Source organism: Phascolarctos cinereus, unplaced genomic scaffold (genome assembly GCF_003287225.1).
Source record: "Phascolarctos cinereus isolate Bilbo 61053 unplaced genomic scaffold, phaCin_HiC Scaffold_2;HRSCAF=192, whole genome shotgun sequence".
In the NCBI taxonomy this organism is placed as follows: domain Eukaryota; kingdom Metazoa; phylum Chordata; class Mammalia; order Diprotodontia; family Phascolarctidae; genus Phascolarctos; species Phascolarctos cinereus.
This window is the reverse complement of record NW_027555625.1, coordinates 176,316,377-176,326,546: the sequence shown is the minus strand read 5'-3', so window position 1 is coordinate 176,326,546 and position 10,170 is coordinate 176,316,377. Positions and strand designations below refer to the sequence as shown.

The 10,170-nt window shown below is 39.6% G+C and overlaps 1 long non-coding RNA gene across 2 annotated transcripts; it reads left to right on the top strand.

The window, feature by feature from the left end:
* The first annotated feature begins 2,302 nt into the window (after positions 1-2,302).
* LOC110207198 (uncharacterized) lies at positions 2,303-9,592 on the top strand. 2 transcript variants are annotated; one of them, XR_002324084.2, is made up of 3 exons: positions 2,303-2,572; positions 4,297-4,408; positions 9,359-9,592. It is a non-coding gene; the product is annotated as an uncharacterized LOC110207198 (long non-coding RNA). The 2 variants fall into 2 exon arrangements; XR_002324083.2 differs by lacking the exon at positions 2,303-2,572 and having other exon boundaries at positions 3,216-4,408.
* Positions 9,593-10,170: the final 578 nt, after the last annotated feature.

The following is a 10,170-nucleotide window of genomic DNA, read 5'->3' as shown; positions in this document are numbered from 1 at the left end:
TTGCAGACACCACCAGTAACAGGGAACTTTCTACTGCCTCACACCCCACAGGATAGTTCATTCATTTTGGCATGACTTTATTAATTACAAATTATCACAAAAGTATAAGTCTTTGTTTAACTCCATCATTTTACAGATGGAGAAACAGAGGTTGGTAGACATAAAGTGACTGGTCCAAGGTCACACAGTGAGTCAGAAATGGAAAGGGGTAGAAATAAAATGGAAATGGAGTGGAAATGGAAATGGAGTCAGAAATTAGAGTTTAGCTTTCTAAACACCCATTCCAGAATATTTTTTGATGACCTGATAACACAATTGGTCTTTTTAAAGTTTTTCCCAGGGGAGGAGCCAATCCAAGTGCAGCTGGCCCAAGCCCTACAAATAAGAATAGGAAAACATGTCCTTCTTGTTTCAGACTATCCATGGCATAATCAGAATTTCCATTTCCCTAGCAGCTTATGGTTCTCTAACCATTCCTTCTCTACCTCAACAACTCCATAAGGGAGGTTGTGTTAAGTCTATTTGTCTCCATTTTCCACATGAGGAATCTGAAATTTAAAGGAGTGATTTACCTAGTCATGAACTTGGTAAGCAGCAAAGTAAATACTCAAACCTATCTCTTGATTTCATGCCTAGTGATTTTATTTTTTCCCAATCTCTCTACAGTTCAAGGAGACCCGGAATTTGTTTCAAGGGGATCCATCTTTAACTCTTCACTGTCACAAGAAAATCGAAAAAATCTTTACATCAATCAGAAAACTGGTGCCAACTCCCACATTTGTACACTAGCCAGATTATTTCAAAAGAAGTACTGTTGAAAAAGCCCAAACTAAATAAAACAGAGTAGTATGGGGTAATTTAGTCAAACCAATACAACTGAATTAAACAAATATTTATTAAGTACCTATGTAGGCCCTAGGGACCTCCTTCCATCACAAATTGGGCCCTCAGAAAAGCTATCCTATATGGAATGTACTTTTTTAGGTCCATACCTACTCAAAAACGTGACTCTTGAGCCTCCACTATGTAGCTACTGTTTTTTTTTAAATCAGCAAGAGAACACAACTACTTCAAAGCAAAGGCATTTAATGATGAAATTACATAATAAGAAAGGTCATAATGGAAGATTCCCACCCCATTAACCAGGAGCATACTCTCCTATAAATAATACAACTTAAAATTGGGAGACTGTCCCTGCATAGGGATCATACATTAGATCTAAACACATAGAGTACACGTGTGGCCAGTGAACACAGGTAGAAGGGCAGCTCATGCTTCTAATACTGCACCACACTGCTATACCTGGGTCTGGTCACTGACTCATATGGTGTCTTCTCCTAGCATGTTGTTCTACTGATAAGTTGTGAAGTGACTTTGAGGATTGCCTTTGCTGTTGTTCTTGGCTCCCCGTTCTAAATTTTGGCTCTTTAGAGACACCTGCTGGCCATCTCAGATACAGTTAGCTAAAGTGTGATAGCTAGATCCTCTTTTTTTGTTCTGTACACACCACCAGCAGTTTAGTCAGTAAGCTCACTCAGCTAACAAAAGCCAGAGAGTATCACTAGCATAAGGTTAAGTCTTTTTCCTTTCCACCCCTATGTTTGGACCTAGATTAGAGTTCCCATTTCCAGATAATTATTTCACATAGGGTTAAATTCCAGAGAACTATTTCATTTAAAGTTGGCTTTCTTAGGATGTCAGGTTAAAAAAAAAGTAAACTAAGAAGCCAATTTCATTGTTCTTCACCCACCTAGCCTGTACTCTTGCCTGTATTATGTATTTGTCAAAAGCAAAACCCTGCTGTGTTGGTGTATATTTTGGCCAGTGGAAAGAAATCATTGTTTCCCTACACGTACTATGTACAAGGCATTATGTGGGACACTGGAGTTACAGAAGTCCAAATGTCCCCTTTGTTAAGGAGTTTAAATTCTTGTTGGGTGGTTGGATACAACATACACGTAGATTGTTCTGGTGATGTTGTGGGGCATAAAGGGGAAGGAAACAAGGAAGAAAGGAAGGAAGTAAAGAAATAAGGAAGGAAAGGAAAAAGAGAGAAAAGGAAGGAAAGAAGGAAGACAGAAAGGAAGGAGGGAAAGAAGGAAGGTTATCTATTAAGTACTTATGTGCAAAGTGATAACTAGGTAGTGCAGTGGATAGAGCACCTGGCCTGGAGTCAGGAAGATCTGAGTTCAAATCTGGCCTCAGACACTTACTAGCCGTGTAACCCTGGGTAAATCGCTTAATGCCTAGTTACCTCAGCTCCTCATCTGTAAAACTGGAACACACTGGAAAAGAAAATAGCAAACTACTCCAGTATTTTTTTTTTTGCCAAGAACACCCCATGGACTTTCTCCCTGGGGTCACATAGAATAGATCATGACTAAACAACTGAACAACAAATGGTATGCAAGGCACATAGTAGTGCTAGGTCCTGGGGATACAAATAGAAAAGTGGAGGCAGTACTTGTTCACAAGGAACTGACATTCTAATGAAGGAAACAACATGTAGCAGTTTCAGCAGCAAATCATGAAGAGGCTCCTTGGTCCTTAGGGTGCTGTTGCAAAGCAGATGGTAAGGCATCTTCTTTAACGGAATTCACAATGATAAAACTGCTGCTGCTTCTGATGTTAAGCCATTTGGCACTGGTAAAGACTGTGGGGATGAGAACTTTCTTTTCTTGATCTTCAGTAGGTGCAGCTGCTGAGGAGGTCAAGGCTGTAGTACCTGAGAGGAAGTTGCCAGCTTGCATCTCCACAGGAGTTACTTCCTTGAATGATGGTTACAGGGGCTAATCTGGAAATAGGGGCCATGTGTATTTCCAGGGCTCTCGTCTGTAGGGAACTGAGGTGAGGTGGTGATCGAGGTAATGGCAGTGATTTGACTTGGCCTGAAACTTGAAGCTCCCTATCTCTCTACCAGAGTGTCTTGCTATTTCTTATAGGAATAATGAACATAAAAACCCTGCAATTTGTTCAGTGACTTCTTACTGTTTATAAAGTGCTTTGCTATACATTACTACATTTATGAGAGAGACAGGGCAAGGATCACTATCCCCATTTTAGAGGAAGCTGAGGTCCAGAACAGGGAAGAACCTTACCCAAGGGTCACACAGTGAGCAAGCAGGAAACCTGGGCCTAGAATCTCAGCTCCTTGCTTCTTACTTCTGGGGGTTTTCTTCCTACCACTCAGGAGAACTAATAAATAATGGCTGAAAATGGCAGGCTCTTGTCTGCTCCACAGGCTTATGAACTTGGGACTCCCTTGTGCCTATGTCATTCACATCCTGCAGCTTGGCAGTTACTGTGGCACTCAGAGCTTGTGTCACTATCATGACAGATCCCTCTGAGGAGGGGACAAAAGATTATGCAATTTGGTTTAACAGGTCCTGATAGTTAGCATCTTACCCTGAATCCAAGGATGGTAACATTGGAGGTAGCTAACCACATCAGCAAAAGGATGGTTTGCCAAAGTGGGTATTAGGAGACAGGTTTTTAACTAGCTGAAATACAGCATCAAACTATTATTGTTTCCATCATAACTGCTACTGAGTTATCTTTTTGAGGACAAAAAGATGATCGTTTAAAAAGGCTAGCATAGACATCTGTGGTGGTGGTCCATACCTGTAATCCCTGGTGCTTGAGAGGATTTAGGATGGAGAACTGCATGAGGTTGGGAATTCTGAGCTTCATTAGGGGGAATTCTGATTTAGTGTACACACTGAATCTAGCACTAAATGGGGTAAGACCCCTGGGAACAGATGGCCATTGACAGAGGGGCAAATCAGTCCAGGTCAGACAAATGAAACATTTCAAAGTTTCTGTGCTGATTAGGATTGGAATAGGCTCAAGTGGACTGATGTACTTCCCGCCTGGGGAAGATAGGGAGATCTCCTCTCAAAACAGAACAAACAAAACAGAAAATAAAATGAGAAAATATGGCTTCCTCCCTCTGATAGGATGCCAGTAAAAGGCTAATCAGGAGACATATGGGGATCATAGGGCTATGACAATGAGATGCTGAGCTGGTAAAGGTCACCAGAGAAACATCAAAGATCAGAAAAACATCAAAGGAGAAGTTTAAAAAAAAGTTATAAACCTATAATTGGAGTCTTCCCTTTCATTCCTGATTGTCCCCTTGGGCTCCAGTTGAAGCTTTATAAACAGAGCTCTCTTCTCCAGTGGGCCACAGTTGGGGGTCGTCTGTGTTTTCTCTTTTTGTGACCCTTGCAAACTAGCCAGCCCTTCAGGATGAAGACCTTCTGTCTTCTCTTTGCTGTGTTCTTTGTGGCTGTTCAGACCCTAACCCATGATGAAGCAGAACAAGCGGATGATTTCCCCATTCTGGATGGAAAAATGGAGAAGGCTAACTTCCGGTGGCCTTTAAGACCTGGGAAAAGAAATGAGACAGGTAAGATATAATAGTTCTACAACTCTCCTAGGGGTTTCAATTTAGCATTTCCCAAAATGGTGGTTATATTTTTCAGTCCCCAGTTTGGAAGACATTCTGGGGAAATACAGTGGTAGTATTTTCCCAAATGGTGGTTCTGGCCCTTCTATGGAATCAGGAGGTGTCAGGTCCAAAAACTGAACTCATTATTTTCTGCTTAAAGCTCCCTACATCAAAACTTCACTATTACTGTTGAGGGCACCAGCATCCTCCCAGATCTCTCAGGTTCTCAACCTAGGTATCATCCTCCACTCCTCACTATCTCTTACCCTTATATTCAGTGTGTTGCCAAGGCCTGCTTATTTCACCCTTGCAACATCTCTCAAATACAGTTCCTGGTGTAGACCTTCATTTCCTCTTGCTTGGACTAATGTAATAGATTTCTACTTGGTCTACCTACCACAAATCTTTCTTCACTCCATTCCATCTTCCACTCACCTACCAAAGAAATTTTTCTGAAAAAAGCATTTTCTGGAAAACCAGATCAACATGTCACCCCAACCCTATTCAATACATTCCAGTGGCTCCCTATCACCTCCAAGATGAAATACAAAATACACTATTTAGCTTTTGAAGCCCTTTACAACAGAGCAACACCCTATGACACACACATGCTTCACCTCTCCAGTATTCTAATATCTTACCTCTTCCTCTTCCACTGCATACCTTCATGCCAGTGACACCAGCCTCCTTTCTGGTCCTCAAACAAGGTACTCCATCTCCCAACTCCAAATATTTTTACTGACTATCCGCTATATCTGGAATACTCTCTCTCCTCCTCACTTCTGCCTCCTGGCTTCCTTGGCTTCTTTTAAGTCTCAGGTTAAAGCCTACTTTCTACAGGCAGTCTTTGCTAATCTCTTGTCATTCTAGTGCCTTCCTTCTGTACATTTATCTTGTATATAGCTTGTTTGTGCATAGCTGCTCATAGGCCATCTACCTATTAGACTGTGAGCTTGCCAGGGCAGAGACTATCTTTTGCCTTTCCTTATATCCCCAGCACTTAACACAACACCTGGGACAATACGAGGTGCTTAATAAATGTTTATTAACTGAATGTTAGTGTTGAAGACAGGGTTTATATATTGTACTGAAGTGACAGGTTGGTATAAAGTAGGAGCTTGGACAACGAATGAAGGAAACTAAAAGGGAATTCTTTGGTGGGAAAATAGAGAAGGGCATACATAGAACTGAACAAATTCAATTCAGTTTAAATAAATTCAACAACTACTTCTGGAGTATTCAATATGTACAAGGTAGTTTGAAGCAAAGACTTTGGGCTAGATCAGGTTTAGCAATTTGGGAGAATTTTTATTATAATATAACCTGATCAAAAATGTATTTTTTCTGATCTGAATTTTTGTTGGTATGTTTTCAGAATCAGAGGGATTTAGAAGCCATTTTCCTCCTGGCTAGAACCAAACTGAGCCCTTCCTCCCCATACTGGCATGCCTATCATTCCCTTAATAATTGCTCAATTTTCTATGGCGTTTTAAGGTTTTCAAAAAGCTATACATTGATTATCTCATTTGATCCTCACAAAACCCTTTTGAGATAAGTGCTATAATTACCTCCATTTTACAGACATAGACAGGATTTGGTGTAGTAGATAGAACTCTGCCCTCAAAGCCAGGTAGACCTTGATATATCATGCCTCTGACACATATTGACTGTCTGACCCTGAATAAGCGAACTTACCTCACAGTGTTTTAAGAATCTCTCTAAAATTATAAATTGCAGAGAAGGTACCACCTTGCGTTGGGAATTTATTTTCCTGGAAGGTCCATGTATCAATAAAATCACTATTCTATTCCCAGTACCATAGGAAATTGAAGCTGAGAGAATTTAAATGACTTGCCCAGGGTGATATAGCAATCCTAAAATAGAATTTAATTAAGGTCTATCTTGACTCAATATCCAGTGCTTTTCCCACTCCACAGAACTATTTTCTCTCTTTAAAAAAGGGGCCCTGGAACATCTCAAGCATGAGGGGCCCCTCTATGCCTCCAATGACTTTGGGCACTGAGAGTTTCAGAGATAAGGCCATTCTTAGCCTAGCAGCACTTCCAATCAAAAATCTCTCAAGATTTGTTTTTCCAGGTTTCTTCTTTTCTCCGTGTGAGGAACTACAGCTGAGAGTGAGCTGAGCTGTGAGAAGTACCTTATCTTGAATCACACCCCAGGATAAGCCAGCTCTTCTCTGGGGGACCCTTTGTGTTATGTAATGTTTAATCATATACAATGTATATGCTAAATGCCCAATGTCCCCTAAAGGATATTGAAGGGATTGGCAGGAGCCTCTTCAGGCTAATCTCTGTTTCTAGATGCCAGTGCCTGACCAGCCCTGAATTCTCAACTGCCCAGACTAGAACTGAACAGATTTTTAGCACTTTGGGGGCTAAAGAAGAGAATTCCGGAAGAAAACATGTTTCCGTTCAATTTTTTTCCTGCTCTCTCCAAATCTCAGGCTATCCTTGTCCTTCTCTATGATCTTGTATTTGGATCCCTCTGGAATCCCAACTATACACATGGGCACTTTGCTTGGGGGGAAGGAAAAGTAGGAAGTTGTTTTGCAAAGATGCGGTTGTAGAAAAACTCAGTTCAATTCAACAACAAGAAAAGAGTCAACACTAACAATATGCAAACATAGGACTTTAGAAGATGACTGAATAGATCTGATATGCTGTGACACCAAGTACTTTGTCTCTGAAATATCTCACCCTGTGCCATCAGTTAGCCATTCACTTGAACTAATTGCAAAGAGGAGGAGCAGAAAGAGGAGATGGACAACTGGTGAGCTGTAGAACCTTCTCTGTTGGCAATTAAAGAGCAAGGGTAGAAAGGAAAGCATTTCTCTTTAACACACCCTAAAGGACATAGGTATCAGGTGGCATAGTGGCAGTTGTGCTGAGGTGGACGGCAGGACACTTGGGTTCCAGTCTTGGTTGCATTGGCTTTGTTGGTGCAAAACCTTTTCAATTTAATGTAGTCAAAATTATCCATTTTGTATTTTGTAATGTTCTCTATCTCTTGTTTGGTCATAAATTCTTCTGTTCCCCAAATATCTGATAGGTAAACTATTCCTTTCTCTCCCAATTTGCTTACAGTATCAGCCTTTATATCTAAATCATGAACCCATTTTGACTTTATTTTGGTATATGGTATGAGATTTTGGTCTATGCCTAGTTTTCGCCATACTCTTTTCCAGTTTTCCCAGTAGTTTTTGGTCAAATAGTGAGTTCTTATCCCAGAAGCTAGGGTCTTTGGGCTTATCAAATAGTAGATTACTATAGTCATTGACTACTGTGTCTTGCATATTTAACCTATTCCACTGATCCACCACTATTTCTTAGCCAATACCAAGCAGTTTTCATGATTGCTGCTTTATAATACAATTTAAGATCTGGAATGGCTAGGCCACCTTCCCCTGCATTTCTTTTCATTAAGTCCCTTGATATTCTGTACCTTTGGTTATTCCAAATGAATCTTGTTATTATTTTTTTCTAGCTCTATAAAGCAAATTTTTGGTAGTTTGATTGGTATGGCACTGAATAAGTAAATTAGCTTAGGTAGAATTGTCATTTTTATTATATTAGCTTAGCCTACCCATGAGCAACTGATGTTTTTTCGATTATTTAGATCTGACTTTATTAGTGTGAAAGGTTTTTTGTAATTATGTTCATGTAGTTCCCCAGCTTGTTTCATTAGGTAAACCCCTAAATATTTTATAAGGTCTATGTGGTAACTTTAAATGGAATTTCTCTATCTCTTGCTGTTGGGCTTTGTTGGTAATATATAGAAATGCTGATGATTTACTTGGATTTATTTTATAACCTGCAACTTTGCTAAAGGTGTTTATTATTTCAAGTAGTTTTTTGCTTGATTTTCTAGGATTCTCTTAATATATCATCATATCATCTGCAAAGAGTGATAGCTTTGTTTCTTCTTTGCCTATTCTGATACCTTCAATTTCTTTTTCTTCTCTTATTGCTAAAGCTAATGTTTCCAATACAATATTGAACAATAGTGGTGATAATGGACATCCTTGTTTCACCCCTGATCTTATTGGAAATACTTCTAGCTTGTCCCCATTATTTATGATGCTTGCTGAAGGTTTTAGGTAGATGCTACTTATTATTTTAAGGAAAACTCCATTTATTCCTATGCTCTCTAGTGTTTTTATTTGGAATGGGTGTTGTATTTTATTGAAAGCTTTTTTCTGCATCTATTGAGATGATCATGTGGTTTCTGTTAGTTTTGTGGTTGATATGATCAATTATGGTGATAATTTTCCTAATATCGAACCAGACGTGCATTCCTGGTATAAATGCTACCTGGTCATAGTGTATTATTCTTGTGATAAGTTGCTGTAATCTGTTTGCTAATATTTTATTTAAAATTTTTACATCTATATTCATTAGGGAAATTGGTCTAGGAAAAATGTCCAGGGCCAGATGGATTTGCAAGCGAATTCTATCAAACATTTAAAGAACAATTAATTCCAATACTATATAGACTATTTGGGGAAATGGGTGAAGAAGGAATCTTACCCAAATCACAGTGAGCCTGAGAATGGCCTGTAGTAGAAATCTACCTTAAAATACCAGTGGGCTGAGTCAGAGTTTAGAAGGATGGTTGGTGACACTGGCTTTTCAAGAAGAGGCTTTAATGCTGCCTTTATTTGAATCTGTGGTTGTAGTCCACTGGTCAGAGCTGGGAAGGAGCTGAGGTGCTGTTGCCTCACAGAATCAGGAAGGGTCTTACATGACTTGGGAAAATACATAAGTCTTCTTGACATTTTCCAGGGTTGGCTAAAAATAATTTTTGAATTCACAGAAAATATTCAAATAAATGTTTCCATGTGGTATCTGTGTTTGGAAATACTCTAGCTCATTTTGGTTGTATTTGCAGATCAACTCAAGGCAGAGGTAGAAGCTCATTGTCAACAAAAAAAATGGTATCTGCTGAAAGCAGTTCTGCGGAAGAAATGAAAAATTGGTGGATTTCTGTGGCTTCTCGACATCTTGCTGCAGTCAGAAAAACAGTATAGCTGAATACTTTTAGGGAGGATGTTTCATGAAGAAATCGATCTCTTGGCCTGTAATTGGCCTTTTTTCAATAAAGAATGTGGATTTATCTCTGTAACTGAATGTGTTCTCAATCGTATTGATCAAGTAGAATAAAAAACAAAATTGGCATTAGTATCCCAGAGTTATATGTTTCCTAGCCTGATGTCAAAGGCTTTAAGTTGCTAACAAGACATGTTCTTTAAAGCATGTTCTAGGATCATGAGATATGAACAGTGTGCGCTCTGAAGTAGCAGAAAATACTAAGTTTACTCTTCTGCTCATAAGGGGAGTCGGATGCCTTCTCCCTTATTAAGACCTACAGAGGGCTTCAGTGGACAGGATTATGGCCACTTGGTCTCTTGTCTTCAGGTTATGGGATGCAATTCAATATAATACAATCTCACCAACATTTCTTAAGCTCCCATTATTTGTCAGACCCTGTGCAAGGCAATGAGGATTCAAAGAAAGCACAAAACCATCTCTGGTTTTAAGGAGCTTGTAATCTCCTGGGAGAAGGAGAGATCAATAAGAGCTCTATCATAAGATGATAGATTTAGAGCTGGAAGAAACCCTCAGAGATCATCTGGTGCAACCCCCTCATTTTACATAGAAGGAAACCCAAGCCCGTGGAGAAGTGACTTTTCCTAACCTCAC